The 22,771-nt window shown below is 33.4% G+C and overlaps 1 protein-coding gene across 2 annotated transcripts in view; it reads left to right on the plus strand.

Annotated features, from left to right (window-relative positions):
- The first annotated feature begins 985 nt into the window (after nucleotides 1–985).
- The window catches only part of LOC106464634 (rho-related GTP-binding protein RhoE-like), a 56,663-nt gene continuing 34,877 nt past the window's right edge, over nucleotides 986–22,771 (plus strand). Inside the window, exon 1 of one of the 2 annotated variants that reach the window (XM_022392378.1) lies at nucleotides 986–1,234. The gene's annotated coding sequence lies outside the window, so the exon portion shown is untranslated. Of the gene's footprint in view, nucleotides 1,235–19,702; nucleotides 19,715–22,771 lie in introns of those variants that run through there. The other variant, XM_022392379.1, reaches the window with a different exon arrangement.

The raw sequence follows: 22,771 nt of genomic DNA on the forward strand, positions 1-22,771 counted from the left end.
GGTATCAAGAAAAATTTCCTGTATTCGCTGAGATTCGAAGACGAAAAACTTTATTTTAAAGCTTTACAGACTAAAAGTATACGCTCTGGTAAATGTACATATTTTTCTGGAAAAACTTTTGTATTCCTGAATTTTCTTTTGATTCCAGAGATTCTGTTATTTTTGTACCAGAATTGTTTCTATAGTCTTTCATACTTCAGGTATTTTATCACCAGTTACAGCAGCACTTATGCCTTGATACTTTTACGAGTGAAATATTTTAAGGACAAATAATTCGTTATCATACCATACAGAATAGTAAATTTTAAGAAACAGTACAATTTTACCAGATTACCATTATATAACATTTTAATAAACATTTCAGCCTTGCCAGAGAACACTGTTATTACTCAACCTTTACCAGAGAGCGATTGAGTAATTTTTAAGGTGCATATTTCAGCCTCACTTAATAACTTTAATTCAATAGGTCAACCTTACCAGACAATTTTTTTTTAGAAATATTGAAGATTTTTCAGATTACAATGGTGTAGGATTTAAAGAAAGCCCATATAGTTCCATGTGTTTTTAGTCCTCACAAACATGCACCTAATAACACATTATACGCCCCACAATGGCACAGCGGCGTGTCTGTGGACTTACAACGCAAGAAATCGGGTTTCGATACCCGTGGTGGGCAGAGCACAGATAGCCCATTGAGTCGCTACATGGTTTGATCTCAACCAAAAATATAAAACACTACTTATAAGTCTAAGAGGTAAGTATACTTGAGTGATACTGACAATGTCCTGAAATTAATGTGTTGTTGACACTTTCTCTCCATATAAACATTATTATAGTTTCTCATGAGTAGACGACTCAGGAATCGATTACAGATATTCATCCTCAGCATGCTTTGTCTACACCCATTTAATAGTGGACCTCTCCTTCGTTCATATTGCTCGAGCGCGTTGCTCGTGCCCTCGACAGTTCCCGCCTCAATCGGCGTGGAGAGCACGTTGAGTTTTGGTTCAAAAACTTTTCGTATTTATAAGTAAATGTTTTGTCGGTGTTTGTTCTGTGCCTTATGTATGCAGAGTATTTTGTGTTCTATAAACCATAACTTGGGCTGTTGTCTACAAATCGTAGATGTGATAGTACTGTAACGTCTGAATTTACCACAGCTTAGCTGTTTTGACTCTTCTAAGTCATAAACGGAAAAAAAAATACACTAGGAGTTTGACCCTTTTAATGTAAAGTAAGTATTCAATTGTTCCACTGTATAGACGTTTGGCAGTTCAGTACCTATCCTGGTTTAATGCATTTTTAGTGAAGAGTGTGAGTGGTAGTTAATGAGATGGTTTACTATTTGTTCTTGTATGTTTTCTTAATTTTTCCAGCCAAGGAACCCAGGAACGTTTAGTAAATTCTTTTCTGTTTTGTTTAATTCTTTCAGTATTATAAAGTCGTACTTCTATCATCCAGTGATTCAATCGGTCCGTGAATATCACAGTTACTGACCCTATGATAATTCTACGTTTTCTAGACTAAAGTGTTTTGACTAAGTGTACTTGGTTAGATATTTAATATACGCTCGTCTGAAGCTTTCATATACGTCAGCATTACAATGTTTTCGTCTAATAAGCTGGCTCCCAGAGGTTTTGGCCACATTTAGCTCAGAAGTTGGATATTCAAGCAAACTTTTTAACGACGTACATTAAATATGCAAATACAGAAAAAAAATCACACATAATAATAATAATAATATGTTCTGCAGTCAGAAACGAATTGCTTTTTTTCAAGTTACAATTGTGCTATGAACTGTGTGCTCTTGTTCTCTTCAAACTTTGATCTATTACTATTGAGTGTGTGTTTTTAATATATGTAAAACATGGAAAAATTGATGAACATCATTTCAGTTTTGACTATGTATAAATAAGGTATCAGAATGATTATAATAACATCTCCATTCTTTCTTTGTACTTCTTTCCATGATGTGTTTACTCTTATATTTTTTAATTTCACTTCTGTTAGAAGTGCTTATATAGATTATTTTCTAAAATATATTTCTAAATTATTACCTATTAGTACTTAAAGGTTTGTTCAGGCGGCGATTCAGTAAAGGAGACGTTAATCATAAAAGTATAGAAATTTCGTGTTTTATATTTGTTTACATTTTCGTATAAGCGCAAAACTGCATTGTGGACTGGCTAAGGAGTGCTCGCCGTAGGGATCTACCCGCGAATTTTTGCGTTACAATCACTCAAGCTTACTGCCAAGCCACAAGGGCGTACCAGTTTATAACGCGTGTATAGTCTGTAGTATAAGTTACCGAGTATGTGTAGGCATACAAGCTTAATAGAAACAGTGTTAAGATTTTATTCTAATTCTGTCTTATGTGTAACTAATAAATATTTTCTGAACTGTTGTTTCTACGTGTGAGTTACTGATTGGTTAGGCAAACTCAGTAAAATAACGTGTAACAATCTAAAGATCAGCAAATGTGTTTTTATTTGTAGATAATAATTGTTGTAACGGAAAGTATTATTTTAATTCACGGATGAATGTTCGTGTTTCTTCGAAATGTATTAGTAACATTTGAAAAGAAATTTTTAAAATATTATGTTTTTTTACTTTGTTTTATGCAAGCTTTAGAAGTAGAGAATGTTTTCAAGGGTATTCATTATACTTTGATTTGAATACAAATGCATATCTTAAAGGAATTTTTTATTTCATAAGCATGGTTGTTTTTCAATTATTGTATAACAGAAATGTGTCATTTCCAACCTTATTTTCTACCCAGTTTTATAACAGGTAAATTATGATATGTTCAACTGAATTAGCAGAATATATACAATGTATACCAGAAAACCTACAATATAAACAATGCTGATTGTTGTTTAAGTCTCATAACGTAAGTAAATTAATCTGTAGAATTATAAACATAATTTTCACTAACGTAGAGAAAAGTCCGTTTATAATTATAATTCTACATAAGCAAAGCTATTATATGTATGTACAAAATAAATAGTGCTGTTATAACTGAATACCTACAAGACAAACAATACTACCATATGTGAGTATCTACAAAATAAATAGTGCTGTTATTTCTGAATACCTACAAGGCAAACAATACTACTATATCTAAGTATCTACAAAATAAATAGTGCTATTATAACTGAATACCCACAAGACAAACAATACTACTATATATGAGTATCTACAAAATAAATAGTGCTATTATAACTGAATACCTACAAGACAAACATTACTACTATATGTGAGTATCTACAAAATAAATAGTGCTATTATAACTGAATACCTACAAGACAAACAATACTACTATATATGAGTATCTACCAAATAAATAGTGCTATTATAACTAAATACCTACAAGACAAACAATACTACTATATGTGAGTATCTACAAAATAAACAGTTTTGTATCTGAGTGCCTATTGATATAAATAATGCTATAATTGAGTTCCAACATAGTACGTTATGCAGTGTTTCAATGCCTGTATAATATATTGTGATATAACTGAGTACCTACATAGTAAAGTGTGGTACATATGAGAATCTATAAAATAAGTTATTTCACCTGAGTTTCTACAAAATAAATTATGCTACACCTAAGTTATACGCGTGAAGTTAAGCACACAACATACAAAAAAGCTTTTATCATTCTCTCAGAATATACAACTGAGTTACTACCACCATTTTGTACAAAAGAAAGTTTCTTTAAAAACAAAAACCAATATATTTTCCGATTTGTAAACTTCATTTTGCCTCAATCTGACATATAAGCCCCGTTTATCGCCTGTTTTATGTTTCGATAAAGTATTAGGCCAGTTGAAATGAGTTCCTTTTTTATTTTTGAGTTTCTAAAGAATATTTGATTCAAAATGACATAGAATGTGATTCTATATTTTTATTTTTCCTAAGTTATGCGCTCTATTAGTATTTGTATTACTGAAAATCTCAATGAAAATTAAAGTATACAGAATATTAACGATCTCACATTTTTCATATGTGTACTAAACCTTTATTGTTTGAATAAATAAATTAACTAAAGAAACGTGTGGTATATTATGATTTCCTTGGGATATAACGACTGTGAAGATCGAGGATAAGAATGAATTTCTTGGGTTATAACGACTGTGAAGATGAAGGATAAGAATGAATTCCTTGGGTTATAACAACAGTGAAGATGAAGGATAAGAACGAATCTTGGGTTATAACGACTCTGAAGATGAAGGATAAGAATGATTTCCTTGGGTTATAACGACTGTGAAGATGAAGGATAAGAATGAATTCCTTGGGTTATAACAACAGTGAAGAACAAGGATAAAATGCGTTAACGCGCTTATAAAATTCTAACACTGACATCCAACTATATAAAACAGTGTCGTGAAAAAGCTGACCTTTCTTCAAGGTTTACTAGCATGGTGGCGTTTGTACATAGCTTGAAGAGTTGAAATAGACGTTAGCTGAAATACCAGTATGTACAAAGTTTGGATCGAATGCCGTAGATGGCCTTGATTGCATAGTTAATCTGGATTGGTTTTATATTTCAAGTACAAAACATCTGTCTCTCTTTATGTATATATATATATATCGTTCAATGTTTTCTAAAATGCTTAGTTGGATATGAATACTATTTTTGAAGTATCTTGGGAACTTTGTGAAGAGGATTTTCAGTAGAACACGCTAAGCTCCATCCAGGAACATTCCATTCAGTTCTTATGCCTTTCTGTATATAAATTATATTGCACATTTTACTTAAGCGAGTTCATTTCTCTTTGTTTCTTGGTAGATATTATAAAACAATGTGAGGAAAACAACAGAAGCATGTGAAAAAACCGCACAAAGTTGTAGCCTGATAATTAAAGTTTTTATATTTTCTATACAAAAAACAACTAGAGTTTTATTAATATGGATAATCTTAAAACATTAACGAATCCAAGTAAATTGTATTATAAATTGATATGCATTTCGGTGCGTAGTTTACTTATATTAACTTAACCGTAATCTGATATTCTTTCATTTTTAACTAGGTGAAAAAAAATGTTTATCTTTCTTTCCCAACTCTCTTGTTTTTATCCTTCTTATTCTATTCACCTTCTCCGCATATATTTTTAGTCACCTAGATAGAGTTAGTAACATAAAGTAATGCTCTTTTTTTTCTCTCCGAACCTTTTTTCTTATACCGGCTTATTAAAACATTGTCTGCCTAATTTAGTAACATTGCAAGTTTCATATGTTACGTTTTAAAGGCTACGTGTGACTGCAGCGGTAAGGATCGCTTACTGACTTACCATACGAATCAGAATTGTCTTTGTAAACCTGTGGCTTTGGAATGTGCACGCGATTAAACAGATGGATAAGTGTTTGAAATCAATAATATTTTATATGTAAGAAGCTCTGGTGTTTAGTGTAAGAACAACAACAAAAAAAAGCATAACGATACCAATACGATCTTGATGGGGAAAAAATCAGTTGTGATGAAAGACTGTGTAAACAAATAGGATAAAAATAGCAATACGGAAACTTAAGGAATAAAAAATCAATTGTGATGAAAATGGTTTAATTGTTTTTCAGTACTCTGTTTTTACCAGATAATTTGATGAAACTGTTAATGGTAAAATGTATCACCATTACTACATCTAAAGGAAAAAAAGTACTTGTGTTAAAATCCTTGTTATTAATGCGTCGTTCACTCATCCTAAACATTTGAATTACTCAGTTGTAAACTAAAATATGAATCTACATCATAGCGTACTTATGAAACAGGTTGTTAATATTCAACCAGCCGTGCCGTGCACCAGGGATCTTAACATAGCATGGTTTATTTCAACCTCCATAGCTTAGCTCGTATTAAACTTGCAACAAGGCCTTTTCACTCTCCTTTAGTTATATTTCATGTTAATTGACGGTATGTTAAACATTTGTTTTAATAATCATTGGTATTTAAAAGAATTAATGTATATATTTTCGTTCATTCGTGAAGACGTGTAGAATGTGTAGTTGTTGTTGTTTGTAATTAAGCACAAAGCTACACAATGGGCTATCTGAGGGTATCGAAACCAGGATTCTAGCGTTGTAAGTCCGCACGAGAATGTGTAGTTATCCGAAAGTTTCTGTATTAAAATACGTGTCATATTCATAGGATTCCTAATTGAAAAAAAAAAAAATAGAATTGGGGTATATGCCCGTGCTTTATCTGGTCATTTAAAATTTTCTACATTAAAATATCAGTTTCACAGGATTCCTAATAAAAACAGAATTGGGGTTTATGTCCGTAGTTTATCTGTTTATTTAATAGTTGCTGTATTGAAATACTTCTCATATTCACAGTATTCCTAATAAAAGTAACGGGATTTTGGTTTATGTCCGTGGTTTATTTGGTTATTTACAATTTTCTGTATTAAAATACTTCTCGTAGTCACAGGACTCCTGCCCCCCAGTGGCACAGCGGTATGTCTGCGGACTTACAACGCTAGAATCCTGGTTTCGATCCGTACAGATAGCCCTTGTGTAGCTTTGTGCATAATTAAAAACAACAGGACTCCTAATAAAAGTAACGGGATTTTGGTTTATGTCCATGGTTTATTTGGTCATTTACAATTTTCTGTATTAAAATACTTCTCATATTCACATGACTCCTAATAAAAGAAACGGGATTTTGGTTTATGTCCGTGGTTTATCTGGTTATTTAATAGTTTCTGTATTAAAATACTTCTCATATTCACAGGATTCCTAATAAAAGTAACGGGATTTTGGTTTATGTCCGTGGTTTAGTTGGTCATTTACAATTTTCTGTATTAAAATACTTCTCATATTCACAGGATTCCTAATAAAACAAAAACCTTAAAGAATTATGGTCTATCTTCCATATAAATAAAGAAAAACATTGTATCTAACGAGGGCTTCTTTAAGAAAACTTGTGGTCAACTTTAAACGAAATCACCAGTGTTCCTCTAGCCTCTCTATTATACGTTTTCGCTTCAAACTAATTGTATAGTAATTTTCTGTGGTAATTATTCGTGAGGCAACTGACTGTCTACCGGTTTATTGATTTAGTAATACTCTCTGTAAATAAGATCGTGGAGTTGAGGTCGACATTCTATGAACGTATAGGGCAAGACGACAGGCGCTGTAGTAATTCTGAGCTTGAACAAGGTTATTGGAGCAATCGTTGGACAATCCTGAAGGAATTAGATTTTCTTCATTTATTACATGTGTGTATATATATATATATATCGCCTTGATGAAAACGTATCAGTAAAATGGGGTGCATAGTGTTTGTTGCTCATACAGCCAGGCCGCACCAAACAAATTAATTATTACCTTATCGTCCGATCATTGTTAGTTAATGTCGCATTGCTCAAAGAAAAAATATCCAGTTCAATATTGCTTTTGTCCATAACGACAATTAGTTAAAATGAAATTACAACAGAAAATCTGGTACAACTGCAGTCTGTTTGGGTGAACTTTTACAGTGACTGAAACAAAACTCCATAATATCGGCTAAGATTAATATATTCGAGTATGCTAATTAGCAGCTTTCTGTATTTGCCAATTAATCTTTTTGATTTCAAAGTGATTTCCTCAAAATTGTTTGAATATGTCTATAATAACTGAAAGCGAGCCATTAGTGTTAAGTTTTATTCTAAACATTTCAAAATGTAAGCGACAGCGGTTTTGAGTGTGTTAATGTTTAATAGTCTAAGAACATGGCAAAAATAGTTGTACGTCCATTTCTGTATTTACTTTTATGATTTTGTATAAATTAGTCTATTAATTTCATACAAATTTACAGATAAAGTGAAAAATCAGGATTTTTATATTATATAATATTAAGACTCCAAATCGTTTCATCTGAAACAAAATCATTGAAACTTGTCTATGTACTTTCATTCTAAATATTACTTACTTCGAGGGAGTCGAACCCCCCCTGTCGTTCAACCCACAGGAGACTAACCATGGGGTCAGAAAGGATACGTGCCACTTCGTTTTGAATATTTTTTAGCAACAATCTTTTTTTTGCCTCTTTCGCTAGTCAGATCTTCTTTACACTTGCCCCACACTTTTGACAAAGCTTGGTGCACGTGGTTCAACACAAGTACTGTAAAATTAGAAACAGTTGGTCATGTGGTTTAATATTACTTGACAACAGCTTATATACCACGTAGCTTACTCGTCTGTAGCTTAAAGTATCGGGAAAAAATACAATATAACAAAATGTTTTATACGTTTCGTATTTCATTATTTGTAATGAAGTTTATCAGACAGTACTCGCTTCCATTGTGTTTTTGTTCCTAAGTAAAAGCGAAAAAGTGCCACTGGCAAGGAAAGAAAAGTAAACACTGATATAATAGAACTTACTTTAGATCTACAGTAAGCACGTTCTCATGACTTCTTCTTTTCAGACACTGTATCTGTAAAATACATTATGCTACTTCGACTTAGTTTTCTACTCTGTTTATATATGGCAGGGTTGTGAAGATTGCTGTTTACAAACTGATAAGCTTCTATGTTTGCTTGTGTATTGAAGTTTGCGAGAAGCTACTAGAGTGATATCTGTAGTAGCCGTCCCTAATTTTGAATTGATAGACTAGAGAGATGACAGTTAGTCAACACCAACCACCCCCATATCTTGGGTTACTCTTATACCACAAATAGTGGGATTGATCAACATATTATAATGCTCCTACGACTAAAAGGGCAAGCATAATCGGCAACATGATTCGAGCCCGCGACCCTCAGATTGCTATGCAGGCAGTATTTATCTGTTCTATGTGTTCAACACTATTTGCTTTTGGCCTGCTGTTTAACAAACATTTTTGGCACATTGCATTGGTAATGTTGGTGAGTAATTGATTGATTTAAATATTATTGATGTAATACTGGATTGAAATTCCTGATGTTTGAGTAAATCTTTTTTGCCTGTTTGTGAAATGATATGGTTGCTTAATACGGAATATTATGGGTTCTTCTGATTTGAAATATTTAATTGTACTCGTCATGTACAGCTAACTGATAGCGATTAAACCTGAAAATTGACTAATCTCCACTAACCTGAGGATACTAGTTAGATACTACTTCTATCACGTGGATACTAGTGAGATACTCCTTTTATCACGTGGATACTAGTTAGGCATTCCTTCTATCACGTGGATACTAGTTAGGCACTCCTTCTATCACGTGGATACTAGTTAGGCACTCCTTCTGTCACGTGGACACTAGTTAGGCACTCCTTCTATCACGTGGATACTAGTTAGGCACTCCTTCTATTACGTGGATACTAGTCAAGTACTTTTTCTACCATGTGGATATTAGTTAGACACTCCTATTACGTGGATCTAGTCAAGTACTCCTTCTATTACGTAGATACTAATTAGATACTCATTCTACCACGTGGATACTAGTCAGGTACTACAACAAATACGTTTTACCAATCGAACTTTACAGTTTGTACTTTAGTTTGTTTTTGTCTGCTCTATATTTGGAAGAAAATTCAGTTTGTCCTTTGAAATAAATGTAAACGTATCGAAATTATCTAGATGTTGCATTCTGCTAGCTGTCCTTTAGATAGGACATTTAATATTGATGTTTGATTATAAGCCACATCGGGTTTGGCTTGTTTCGACACTGATCAAACGTTTCTCTCTTGAAGAATGCTGACAATGTGAATTATTTATACAACATTTAGGCTTTAGATTCTGTATGATCACTTGAGGCGTTTGTAAAATAGTCTCCATTTTAATAGCAGATGATATCTCAGATACAGGGGATACGTCCTAGTGGGAATATTTCTTTAAATAGAAACATTTTCTTTATTCTTTACCAGATCCCAAGAGTACCTGGTTTATAGGATAGGAGGTCCATAATATAGCGTAGTAGTCTTTTAACGTTAGTCCTAAAAGGAGGGATTCTTAACGTGTTGGGTGGCTGGCCACTCTAAGCATCGGTTACTTGTGTTTCATGTAAATTTCTTAGAATTCCTCCTGTTGCTTGACCAAAGTATTTTGTTTACCTCGTAGTTCTTGTAGCGATTCATTTAGGTGTGTGTATCGCAATAAATCATCAAGTGATGAATTTTAGTCTTTGGACAAGATCATCAACAGCTAGCACTACCGTTCTGGTCTCTCACTGGTTATGTGTGTGTGTGTGTTTGGAGCTTGTATAGTTTATTGACAGTTGGAATGAGAAGTTACAGCTTAATTGGACTCTGAGGACTTAGGACTATTGGGATACTGAAATTTTCATTCCTAATGAGCAGTACGAACCAACGCACGATTTTTGACTTATGTTCTCGTAATAGTTTACACCTTATCAACAACATTGGGAAATCCACCGTGCAACTGGAAATCGAACAGCATTGGGAAATTCACGGCGCAGGTGGAACCGAACAGTATCGGAAGATCCTCAGTACAGCGAAAAAAAAAACAGTATTGGGAAATACCGTGCACCTGTTTATCAAACATCATCAGGAAATTATTAGTACAACTATAAATCAAACAGTATCGGCAAAAGCACAGTACAGCTAGATATCAAATGGTAACAGCAAAATTTCCGTACAACTATATATCAAATAATATTGGCAAATCCACTGTGCAGCTGGAAATCAAACATTATCGGCAAATCCTCAGTACAGCTAGCTGTCAAAGAGTATCGGCAAATCCTCGTTACTTGTAGAAAGCAAACAATATCAGAAAATCCACTTTACTTCTAAAAACCAGCCTCTTGCATTCACATTTAGATTTCATCTATCTGCATAATTATTCTTACAGAAAATACTTTTACAGACGATCAGATCCTGTAGTTGGAAATTACGTGCTATGATTTTTAGTTAATCCACAGCATGTCTGGCTTTTGTATTCGCCAGTAATCTTTACGGGTTTATTCATATTTGCAATGAAAGGAACTACCTTTGTTTTAACCATAATCTCAAGTTAGACGTGTTGCTCGCATCCCCAATTCACGAAAACATCATTGGCTTGAATATCGAAATTTGATAACTGTGGTATATGGTCTTATAACGTACATGTCCATTTCATGGTAACATGGTCCTGAATAAGTTTTGTGACAATAACAACTTCTGATCGTTTGATCAGAGAATGATAGAATTTGGATGTGATCTCGAGAAATAACTTGAATAACTTTCGTTTCGTACTAAATCTTAAAATCATGATTATTAAATGTTTCGTCAAATAGAAATTTTTGAACTAGAAACGTGTTATGAAAAACGATAATGATTTCATATTTCATGTAAAAATATCATGAATCCTGATACTGCAGTGTTCAGGAAAGATTCTACATCGTTTCAGAGCCTGCATTCACTCTTCGAGCTTTTAGCTGTTCTGGTTCTAAATTGAGGCAACTCTAATATAACTAATATATTGCTTATAATTATAATTTTGACATTAACTAAAACGTTCACAAATGCAGTGTTTGGAATTTGCTAAATAAACATTTTTTTTAGTAAACGTTTTTAAAGGTTTAAACATTTTAGGATAATTTGTGTGAAAACATGACATCATGCATGATTATTATGGTTAAAATAGCCTTGATCTTAGCAAAATTCAAGCCAAACCCTGTCTTCGTTATAATAGGCCTATCTGTACAACATCAGTCCAAGAAATATGTGTATAATAAAATGAAAAAATAAATATTTACAGACTCGAAAGTTTTATTTTAATATAAAAAATTATCTTTTTGTTTTTCTTTGGAAAAATATGGATTAGGTATACAGAGATTAAGCACGTAATATTAAAACGATTTCGGAGCTTCACCACGTCGTTAAAGTCCATATTTCCAAGTCCGATCATGCTCTAGCTGAAGAGTGTTTATCTTGATAATAACCCTGTAGGTAATTTCCATTGAAAAAGGCTGCATCATAAGGTTGTCTTGTCCAAAGCACACCGTGATTTCCTATTGACTTTCCATAATCCATCATACAAGAAAGAAGGTTTCCCATTAGTTTCAACAGTGTGATCACATACAATTTTTAGGCTCTGCATCCAATGACTTAACTTGTATGTCTTCGTATGGAATAGCATGAATACCCATTTTATTCTCCAACTACTTGAGATATGCGACGGTTGAACGGGAGGTATAACTGGAAGTCTAATATTGGGGAATACATACCTATTGGATTCGTTTTCAGCTGAAATTTTTCTTCATTATATTGTGTACTGCTTCCAAGGGCACGTAGACAGCTTTTTCCACTGTTTTCTTTCTGTAGTACAATTTGTTACAGGTCTTTTTCTGGGTGAACCTTTGGTTTTCAAGTTGATCCATATTCTTATGCTATTAATAACAAATGATATCCCGCTTTGGAAATTTTAATTCCTGATCTGAGGTCATTTTATGATCTGGGTAGATGAATATTTTGTTCTCAAAGGTTGTTACTTACCCTTCCCTAAAGCAATTAGATTTCGGTGGGATCACACTACCTAAGAAAAAAAAAAACGCTAAAGAGTGTCAAAATGTAGCCCTCATACATGAAATTCCATCGCCACTTTATATCGACTTTGGTTGTCAAGTGATTTTCTAGTTTACATATTCTAAGTTGTTTTAGTGTATCGTCTCAACTCTCTGTATTAAAATCGTCTCAGTATATATACATATAAGTAGAATAGAAATATTTCAAAATAGTTTAGCCTTAGGTTAAAGATTTAATAATTGAATACTTTTGTTTTTATTATCTTTCATTAGAGTTATTTATGTCGTAAAGGCCCAAACAGTTTTTTATTAGTTTGTTATAAAATTAACTTCATTTTAATAGATTTTCACAAGTTATTTCTAAATCACACTTCTAACGACATATCCCACCTTTTTTTCATAATAATTTTTACTGTGTTTGCACTTACTCCTAAAACGGGGGCGGCACGTATAAAAAGCTTGGGAAGGCTTAGCCTCTCCGAATAAACCGTGCCTAACGGGGCTCATTCTCACCAGCTAAAATATATTATACAGTATATGTAGAAGGAGAGAGAGATCTAAAGAGGGTGTATGTGAGTTACTGGGGGAAGTTTATTCATATAGGAGCACGAGCTGATTCTTCCCAATTGTGTAACCCCCCAACGAAAAACTACCTTATGGAATTGATTGGCATCTATTTTATAGGTTCTACCCGTATGTTAATTGTTGCATAAACTTTAAAGTGTATTTGTTTGTTTGGCACAGAATATTCAAGTAAGGTTACACCACTCCGACACGTGACAGAATAGCCTACCAAAATTCAAACAAAAGGCTCACTCACCGCCTATGTCCTGAAAAGTTCTATATAGAGCCCTCCCCCTCCACCACCATCACCACAAAAAAAAAAAGATACATTTTTACGAGGAATCCTGCAGCTGACGAAATATAGGATTCGAGACTAATATTTAAGTTTACGTGTTGTTTTAGCAGTATACATTGATGTATTCTAACTTCACAAAATACAAGCACGACTTACCTCGGTTACGAATACTAGTGGGAATATTTAGGTTCGCCAGATATAAATACAAAGGAAGAACTGCAATTTAGGATAGAGTAAAACATTATTCTCTGAGTAATCCCTCACTTTATATTTATTACTACTCATGCGTATTTAAGAAAGGCACATTTTTCATGGTGCAAACTGTTAATTTCTCAGTCAAGGGCGCATTCTTTTGGCCGCCCGTAAAATGTTTGTGTTTCACAAGTGTTTTTACACAGGGCTACTCGCTTAGTGGTAGTCAACAATAGTGCAGTCAATTTTCTGAATCTCTCAAACAAAATATGATCAATACATTTTACTAGGGCGAGTGTTAGAAAAAACTGTATAGTTTAATACGTATTTGCAGGAATACTCAGAAAAGCACTTGTGGTATTAATAGTATTGTGAAGTTATAGTACACCAACAACGGACTTTATTTTCGTTTTTTTACCACTAACATCTGATGTAGTCGAAGGCAATTGATTTCTCATCGCTTTGTTGCTATAGGTATACGAGTACAGTATGACAAAATAGTGTGTTTTATTTAGTTTTCTCCACAATCAGCACCCAAGATACTACTTAAATCTGGAGTGGTAAAGTCACTTAGGGAGTGACACATTGGAGTTGGTGAAGTTGCTCATAGTGGCATCATACGTAACTTTCAAACTTCTTTTGCACACCAGTTGTACGTTCCTCGAGCAACATCTAGCTAGTTGTGATATAGCAACAGTAGACACACATTTTGGATATGGATTATTTAACAAGAGACATATCAGCCTGCATAAAATGTTGCAATTTCTTCAAAGTAAATTACATATTCTTTATGTGTGTGTGTGTGTTTTCTTATAACAAAGCCACATTGGGCTATCTGCTGTGTTCACCGAGGGGAATTAAACCCCTGATTTGAGCGTTGTAAATCCGAAGACTTACTGCTGTCCCATCTGGGGACCATATTCTTTATTCCGGCATGTCTGTGCCAAGATATAATGATCTACAGAAGGAATATTATTATATAAACTAGAAATACTTCTGCAGGGTCCCCGAAAGTATTCCTTTTCAAGAGTAAATAATACCAAAATTAAGATTAACAAATATTTGTATTTCTTGCCTTTGAACTTTATATGTCATGCTGTGTTGTAGCCTACCGAGTGCATAATTCTTCTCGTAATCAATGGCATGCACATGTTTTACTGACATCATGATAGTACAAATTGCAACGTTAAGCGTCTCTTATGTGACGTCATCTTAGTTTCTACTGGCTGACTGACAGCCAACACACTACTGTATAATGGTGCGAATGGTTAAAACAGGTGACCCCTCCTGGCGGTCGTCGGCCCCCTTTCGGGAAAACTAAAATGCCAAATGTTACCACCTTAATGTTTTACACTGCAAAATAATTCAGGCTTGACCAAATTAGCTCATACTCAAATTACTACTTTACAAACGAAATAACGTTTTGTATGACTGATAATCCGAAAATATTCTTAAGTATAGCATTATTTAGCTACTGTTTCAGTCATTTTTCGATGAAATTCTGTACTCTGACACAGGAATTAATCGTTTAAAAATTAACTTTTGCCCCCCCCCTTTTTTTGGCAAATGTGGTAATCATTATTTTTACATCTATTCGGTCTTAACGGTTTATGCAGAACGCGCTGTCTCTAAGGGCATTTACCTCCGATTAGTCTCGGAGCTTGCCTTATCTTCATGTATCCAGCTATGACATATACGTAGCTATGGTGTGGTAGGGAAAAATATGTAAGTTGAGGGTTTCTTTTGGTTGACTAATACAAATAGATAATTAAAGTTAATGGTGTTGCTGATATGGAAATCATTAATTTTTAATGTGTATTTAATCTATAAAAACAAGTTGAGTGGTGTAAAAAATAGAAACGAAAAATAACGATTTTTTTGCGAAGCACTCTGTTAATGCTAGACCCTCAATTTATTTTTTTTTATAACTGAAGTTCTGAGAAAACATAATTCTTGAGATATTTGGATCAAGGACTTATTTTTGTGAATTCGTTTGAAATTAACAATCCTACGTTATTGCGTGGAGTTATGTATGTGTTATTTATGGTCTATCTTTCAGTTGAGTTTTTAAAGCCGCATGGCTTTGTATATCTATATGATTATGATAATATCATCAGAACTTTCATTCTTAGTCATTTACTTGGTTATACGTTATGATTCTATGTGATTATGATGCTATCATCAGAACTTTCATTCTTGGTCATTTACTTGATTATCCGTTATGATTCCATATGGTTATGATGCTATCATCAGAACTTTCATTCTTGGTCATTTACTTGGTTATCCGTTATGATTCTATATGATTATGATGCTATCATCAGAACTTTCATTCTTGGTTATCCGTTATGATTCTATATGATTATGATGCTATCATCAGAACTTTCATTCTTGGTTATCCGTTATGATTCTATATGATTATGATGCTATCATCAGAACTTTCATTCTTGGTTATCCGTTATGATTCTATGTGATTATGATGCTATCATCAGAACTTTCATTCTTGGCCATTTACTTGGTTATCCATTATGATAAATAACTCGATTTCAACGTGTGTATTAACGCATCCTATCCGTTAATCATTTTCTTCGTTGCTATTCTGTTACGTAAATAACATTCTCTAAATAACCTTACTAGTAGTGACTTTTAGTAACGTGTTTCATGTATGGCCGACCTTTGTTCCTGCGAATATGACTACTGGAATTTCAGTAAGGTGTTGATCTAAATTTGTGGTTCTGAAATTTTTTTATCCCGGCGAACCGTGCAATAAACTGAGGAATTAACCATATTTTAAACACTCCCTTTAACTCCACAGCTGCATGATGAACTTTTTAGAACTGTTCCACTTGAGATATGTGGAGTTATACACACTGCTTCTACCTGCTTATACAGTCGAGTTTTCAAGGTCTTAAATTTCAGGTTTGTTTTGTGATCTTTCCATAATTATATAACCCTTTAGCGGACTCCCTGAAGGAATTTCTTTGCTCATCAATGATCCAAGGACCACAGACTGATAACTTCTGATCCAGATCAAATTAGTATTTATACACAAATATACACATCTGCTAAAATTCTGAATTTGTCTTTTTCAAAGATTTTGTTTGCATGCAATGACTTCAAGTATATTGAGAACAAATGGTCTATTCCATTAACGGATTGTTTTGTTGTTGTTTTTCGCGAAAAGCTACACATGAGCTTTCTTCACGTAGAAACTAGAAGGAGGTTAGCTAGTCAACAATACCCACCAACAACTTATGGCCTTGTATTGTCTGATGGAATAGTTAGATTTGATTGTTACCCTTATAGTACACCCATGACCCCAAAGGCAGAGGGTGTTTTTGCGAGAACAGGTCGTAAACCGTGAACCCTCGAATATAAATTGTAGGATCGCCAACCATTAAGCCACGCTCTCCCCAATAATGAAGCACTTCATTTCCAGAGTATGCCATTTATCAGTTTATTTTAGTATTATTAATCTTATCTACTCACTTATATATCTATTTTCATCTTATTACGTGGAGTTAAAATATAAATTAGCGAGTGGGTGTATAGCAACATTTTGGGACGATTACATACTTTGCAACAAAGTTTATAAGACAGTTTCTACAAGTTCAGCATTATTACATGTAAAATAAGGAAACTACATAGATCAACGAAACTAAGCATCAAAAGTCAGTAATGACATCATATATTTAACACCATAACAACAATGTATAGAAACTGTTCTTAATACAGTTATTATATTGTCTTTTTTATTAACGAAAAATACACAAAATTTCTTAATTATCTAAGCTATAATGAGAGTTCAGAATGGCCTTACTAGATACAACGGAGATTCTTGAAGCAAAAAGCTAGAGTTACAAGAACACAACACATTAAAATGATGCGAATGTAACATTATACTACCCCAATAATCGAGATTGAATGGTTGGGTTAATAGAGGGTATAACAAACCGCCAACATGTGAGAATCATATATTTTTCAGTATATTTATTGTGAGCAAGTGTTGTATTATGCATTACAATAATTTTGTTTTTCTTTTATAGATTCAAAGATATGTGACTTTATTTTACAAAGAAGTTCTTATATCAACATAAAAACTATTTTCAGATGGTAAAAAGCATCACGCCAATAGCGCTGTGTTTTATATTTTACATTTCTGGCATAAGCCTAGTTAATGGGAACAAACGAATCGAAATGCCATTTCTAACAATAACAGCGACGAGAAACCGGGAATTACATTCAAAACATTAATGGAAATTACATGGACCACTTCATTTAACAAGCTCAAACAACACAATGTTTAATGTTGTTTTTTTCACATTAATGTTGGTAAGGTCCTATAAAATCCAGCTTAGGCTTTCTAAAGTTTTACTAGTGTAATAACTTAAACAAATTTGGTAGCATTACTATTCTTTATCTATTTTTTTCCCGTAGGAACGTGATGCTCTGAAACCAAACAGTGGTAAACTGAATTAGGATTCTTGAATTTTTTATTGTATATTTGCACATGTGGTTTGCAGTTGTAAATACTGTTTTACTGAATAGTGGAGATATTTTCACTCAAGTCTCCCCCTGCGTGCCTTTTTTTTTTCACAGATCTTATACACAGATAAGATCTTGCCATCTTCTGTTTTTATTTTGCGTGGGAGAAATCGCTGGCTTATTCTGCAGGTTTTTTTTCATTATACACTGAAAACGTCCACAAATTGTTGTTGATAAACTGTGTTAAGTGGTTTATTTTTTCCTTATTGATTCGAATGTTCTTCTTACACTGAAAATTAGATCAAGTATTCTTTAAGGCGTTCCGTACCTTTTATTAAAATGACCTAAGTTGGAGTTAATTTAGTTTAGGTTCACCTGTGGGTCAGCGGTAAATTTATGGATCTACAACGCTAAAATCGGGTTTCAATTCCTCGCGATGAACATAGCCAGTTCAGATGGCCACTATGTGGCTTTGCGCTGAAACAAACTTAATTAATCATTCTCTCAAAGGTATGTATGTATAGTTTTGCGGAATGATTGAGACGAGGTGTTAGTATTATTAATGATACGATTATTCGGACTATTATTCTCGTCTTTATCATATATATTATTATTTTCACAACGTTTCGACCAGTGAATTCTCCAGCCGTCGTCAGGTGTTATATCAGACATATTTGTATGCGTCACAACCAGAAAGCTTTACTTTTATGTGTGTGAAATTACCAAGATTCGAAACTCCGAACCTGTGATCCCGAATACGGGCACTCAAACCTCTTATACATACAAAATAATAATTGGGCATATTTGAGTACAGATTATCTTGAAGGTGGTCAAAAAAATATTTTTTTTCGGTTATTGAAGGTTATAATTTAGATGAAATGACCATTTCCCAAACTTATCACCACGTGCTTTTTTTCACGAGATATATTTTTAACCCCAACTTCGTACATTCTAGAAATAATTAATGCCTTTTGACCTACCTCATAGAAATATTTAAAAAGAATCGTCTTTAACCTAAGCTACTTCATTCTGAAAGTGACATGTCATAAGAAAGTTGACAATACTTCACACGAAACATTTGTGTTCCACGTTCGTGACCTCATTTCAATGATGCATTATCGAACTTTAGAATTTAAGAAAAAACATATTTACGATCAACACTATTAAAGTTTCGTGAAAATAAATATCGCCGTTTAGATTAAGTATTAAGATTCGTTTTATATACAAGAGCCGAAGGAAATCAATATTTTTGGTAAAGAATTATTATGAAAAATGTGAAAATATTTGAATGATAAAATGCATCTATTTTAAATACTGAAGTTGAGTACGTTATACTAAAATTATTTCAATGTCTTACCACATTATCACAGTCCATGTTGTCACGTCCGACTGTCCATCGTGAAAATAACCCTGTAACGTAATTTCCATTGTAAGTAACCCCGTCGTAAGGCTGTTATGTCACATACATATCACTCCTTCCTGATGATTTTTTTGTACCAGGACGCCGGTTTTCCAGAGCCCGTTTCAACAGTCCGAGCACCAGAAATCTATACATGCTGTGTCCGTTGAATTGACCGCTATGTTTTCATCTGCAATAGCATAAATACCCGTTTCGTTCTCCAGCTGCTTGAGATAAGTGAGAGTTAACAATGTCAAAATATAGTTATCATACATTCCATTCCACCACATCTGTATATCGTCTGTGGTTGTCATTCGACTTGGTGATTTGCTAATCCGAAATAATTTTAATGTAAAGTGCTCAACTGTTTCTTATGTTAGGTGGATATTTCGGAATATTAGGTAAAAAAAATTCAAAATTTGGTCCAGTTAATGATAAGAAAAGCATTTTATTTTTCCAACAAGTTCTACAAGTTACATGATTTTACGGAACTAAAATAGACTTAACTTCACAAATAAGAAATGAATAAACAGAAATGCTACTTGATAATTCGTATATCTTATGCTTTATTGCAAACACACCAACTCAAAATTTACAGCACTGAACTAGCTAACTAACTAACAGCATCAGACTCAACGTAGCTTACTAACAAACTCAAAATTTAATAATGACCTACACTAGCTTAACATTCGTTTTTTTTTACGTTTTATACTGTCTAATATGTTCTAACACTTTGGAGAAAATTTCAGATGTTAAGCCGCATATTCATTACGTGACACACAAGACCTCCCACTGGCCAAAGAACAATACACTAGTCCAAATTAAAAACATAGCCGGTACATAAATAATTAACAAACGATATTTCATAATATGTATTATTTTTTCATCTTCTTTCGGCCGCATTAAGCCAATATTCAAGGCTTTGATCCGTTAAGTGAGATTGGGTGTGTGAAATAAAAAAAAACATATTACACCTGTTAATAACATAAATAAAGAACAGTGCAGTCATAACATAAACCTACAAATTCAGGCTCACTCGGGTGTAGTTTTACAGGGATAGTTGTTATATGTGGAACTCTGGGATCGTCGCTGATCAGGAATTGATGTTCAAATTTTAAAAGAGCGTTATGTGTTATTCAGTAACAAATTAAAACTTGTGTTTAATTCTCATCTGGTTTTATCACCGCGTGGCTTAATCTTTTTCACATATTTTTTCGGATGACAGAAAATATTCTAAAAGGGAAGATTATCTGTAGCTGCAAGTGATGTTCTACAGTGATCAGATATCTCTGATTGTCCTCTAAGCATGCTCTAAAATTTTCCTTGATCAACACTGAGTTTCCTGACGATGGATGTGTGAAAATGAAATAATCGATTTTTATCTTACTAGATTCAGAGTCACAATTGTTAATCTTAACCTACACACACGTCATGTAATTAAGTTTTTATATAACAAAAAATACCATCTGGAACTATCTCACATTTATTTACTTCTTTTCGCTAATCGACATAAAGAGGCACAAATGATCGAGGAACAAATGTAAACTTTTAAAAACACTTGTGAGCAAGTGGTAAGGAGATCGGTTCCATATGTCAGAAAGTAGAATGATGGATCTTTTTATTGGCAGTGTGACCTTCTTAAACTTTTTGATATTACGATATAGACTTCAAGTTTTTTTTGTCCTGGAGCTTGCGACGCTAGCGGGTACACTTTGTAACAAGTGGAAATCCCGAGAGACAAAAAGAAAACAGGGGAAATTTCTAGTGCAGTTCTGAAATTTGTTGAATGTGGCCGCACTAGAGCTCATTCAGGTTATAATATATTAAAGTGGACGTATACACGATAGTCAGATAGAACAAAATATTAAGCACTGGTGCCGAGATTAATTCTCTCCCTCATGTGGGAGAGATACACTCTTTGAAATGGTTTTCACTTCCAGCCAAGACAAAATACGGGAATCAAATTATATTAACAAGACAACTAAAACAATTATACATTTCTTAAAATTATAACACTTTGTATATCGCTTTGAGCTCCCCTATATATTGTAAGGAAACAATATTCTGTTCGTAAAAATTTACAGACATTCTATACTAATGTTTCAGCGTCTACAAGCTATCGTATATCTTACATCTCATTCCTCGCGCTTCTATATATTCTGGGTCATTAAACGATTTCTACAACAGATGGATGGCTTCTTAAAAACACGACGAAATCTAGACACTCAAAAGTTGAGATAATTTGTATGATAAACTTACAGAACTATTCATCTCCATTACACATTTTTATTTTTGGCTGGTTATTCAACAGGGAATTTTTAAACGTGCAATTAAGATTTTGTTACAGTGAAAATAACTACTAAAAAATAGCAATGTATAAAACAAGATGGCAAGTCTAAAGTAACACTATGATAAACTTAAAAAACTTTAGATTTCGTAAAAATTATTATAGGACGTAATGCAATGTTGATTTATTTTATCTCCAAGATAAAAAAAGTGTTTTTTTTTCCTTTCGATTTCAATGCTCTAAAATGATAGCAAGACATATGAATGTAAACAAATAATGCTTTTATTTAATGACTAACGTATGAAAGTAACGTGCAGTGGAGAATTTAGTCGATAATTCGCTTCATTGTAAGTATTTTGCTTTGTTTTTTACACATATAATATAATGATCACATACCAATTATATTATTCTTACTTGAACATTGAAAGAAAGTTTGTTTGTAACAAACCCACATTGGGCTACCTGTTGTGTGCCCACCGCGAGGAATCGAACCCCGGATTTAAGCGTAGACTTACCGGGGGACTTGAAATGAAGAGAGCATAACAGAACATCGTTTCTTTATCTTGGATGATATTTTCAAAAAACGCGTTTCTGACAGCTAGGCCAATTTGGAAGATATACTCCATTTTCCATTGTTTTATCAGTATTAAGTAATAGCCCAGTCAGGTTTGGTATCTTGTGTTATTCGTGCAGTAATAAGACCATAATGAGTACTGAAATACCAATTTTAATTGATAAGTTTATGTGTATATGTGTGTGTGCGTCCATATACGGGGAAAGTTTTTTGTACGTGACGCACATTAACGTTGTTGGTAACTGACGGTTGAAATTCTGTGGAATGCATTTTTGGGCAAAATATCAGTGCTATTGTATACACTGCTAAGTTATTAAAGAAGGAAATATCAGTGCTATTGTATACACTGCTAAGTTATTAAAGAAGGAAATATCAGTGCTATTGTATACACTGATAAGTTATCAAAGAAGGAAATATCAGTGCTATTGTATACACTGATAAGTTATCAAAGAAGGAAATGATTCTCGTCTTTTTACGGTTTTTCACAGAGAAACACAATAACTAGTTATACTGTCTGCACAATATAAGTTTTACATGTGTTTTCAGAGGATC

Source organism: Limulus polyphemus, unplaced genomic scaffold (genome assembly GCF_000517525.1).
Source record: "Limulus polyphemus unplaced genomic scaffold, Limulus_polyphemus-2.1.2 Scaffold1705, whole genome shotgun sequence".
NCBI lineage: Eukaryota > Metazoa > Arthropoda > Merostomata > Xiphosura > Limulidae > Limulus > Limulus polyphemus.